This window comes from Monodon monoceros, unplaced genomic scaffold (assembly GCF_005190385.1).
Source record: "Monodon monoceros isolate NGI ecotype Baffin Bay Population unplaced genomic scaffold, NGI_Narwhal_1 Super_Scaffold_9, whole genome shotgun sequence".
Lineage (NCBI taxonomy): Eukaryota > Metazoa > Chordata > Mammalia > Artiodactyla > Monodontidae > Monodon > Monodon monoceros.
In genome coordinates, this window is record NW_021703786.1 from 57,101,409 (window position 1) to 57,102,856 (window position 1,448).

A 1,448-nucleotide genomic window follows, 5' to 3' on the forward strand; every position below is an offset into this window, starting at 1 on the left:
TAGAAGGGAGTCAAGGATGGAAGAGAATACAACCACTCACATTAGATAGTTTTTGTAGGAGCAGGTGGAGCTGGTGTTCTTGTAACACTGGATTCTCTGCAGGGACCTCTTTCTCTCCACCAGTGTGAAACAACAATTGGAGGATGACACATGCACTAGAAGAGAAGCGCAAAAATGGTTTGCATCCATTTCTCAAGCTGGACTGAGTTCCTCTCATCCAGGATGGGGAAAAAAACAAAAACAAAAAACCCTTCCAGAACAGGCTCAGGCTTTGGGGTCACATCCAAAGGGCACTAGTGTCTCATCAGCCACCCAGTTCTGTATTTAGGCAGTCAGGACACTGGGGTTCAGATCCCAGCTCCCCACAAAACAGCTGTGTGGCTTTGGTCAAGATGAGCCCTCCCCTGGGCCCCAGACTTCCCAGCTGAAAAGCAAGACTCTTTAGACTGATTTCTAAAGGCTATTCTAGTTCTGACATCCCACCACTAGGGTATGGTTCTGCCCTTACATTTGGGTTCAAGGGCCCTGAGACACTGTGAGTCTGATTCAACAGCAGTCCACTATTTGGGGCAGGATTAGGGACTGTTTTAGGAGCTCAGACTGATGAAATGACCAGGCAAGAGCTTCCAGGAACTGATCAGCTCCACGCAATCCCAACCTCACCCTCCACCCTGGTCCTCTCAGCTCTGACCCGCAACTCCGATTCTGCCGGTTTGTAACCCCCCCTACACACACCCCACCTTCAAAAGACTTGCATTTCAATCCTGGCTCCTTCCTCCTAGTTTGACCGTTTGCAAAGCCCCTTCCATATGTCTGCTGTTAGGTCAGTATTCTCTCATCAGCCTTGGAAGGCAGGCATTATCAAACCCATCTTACTGATAGCGAAACCAGAGTTTGGGAGGTATAGTAACTTGCCCAAGGTTAGCCAACTGTTAAAGCCCCAGATCCTGACCTCAGACTCTGCCCGTTATCTGTTACACAGTGGAGGCGAGACCCCAGTCAGTCCCTCCTCTGGACCTCAGGCCTCCAGCTTGGCCTCAATGACCTCACAGCTGCCCTCCATCAGTCCGCAGGGTCTGGATGAGGCTGGCCTCCTTTGGCTGAAGCCAGCTGCTCAGTGGTCTGTGTTGGCCCCAGGCTTATGGCTCTCCTGCTGTCCCCCTGCCCTGGAGCAAGTCCTCCCTTCCTCCTCTTCAGGGAGAATTCTTTCTGGAGGAGTGGAGATGAAGGGGTGAGCCTGCCCCCAGCCCCACAGCACCTGCCTACATCTCCGCCCTCCCCAAGGAGGAGCAAAGTGACTCCAGCCAAACTCACTGCCCTTGGCATCCACATCCTGTAGCCACGTCCCGGCCAGCAGCAGGCACACCAGAGCGGCGGTGATGACATTCATCACGGGACGTCCAGCTCAGGCCTCCCTGGAAGGAGTCCCTCAAGGAGTCCGATGGAGT

The 1,448-nt window shown here is 53.2% G+C and overlaps 1 protein-coding gene across 7 annotated transcripts in view; it reads right to left on the minus strand.

The window, feature by feature from the left end:
* CCL1 (C-C motif chemokine ligand 1) overlaps window positions 1–1,448 on the minus strand; it is a 43,907-nt gene that overhangs the window by 23,522 nt on the left and 18,937 nt on the right. For 2 of the 7 annotated variants that reach the window (XR_003791831.1, XR_003791837.1), the window contains exon 1: window positions 41–1,442. The exons of 3 other annotated variants lie outside the window; for them this stretch is intronic. The gene's annotated coding sequence lies outside the window, so the exon portion shown is untranslated. Of the gene's footprint in view, window positions 1–40; window positions 1,443–1,448 lie in introns of those variants that run through there. 2 more of the 7 variants (XR_003791835.1, XR_003791839.1) reach the window with 2 other exon arrangements.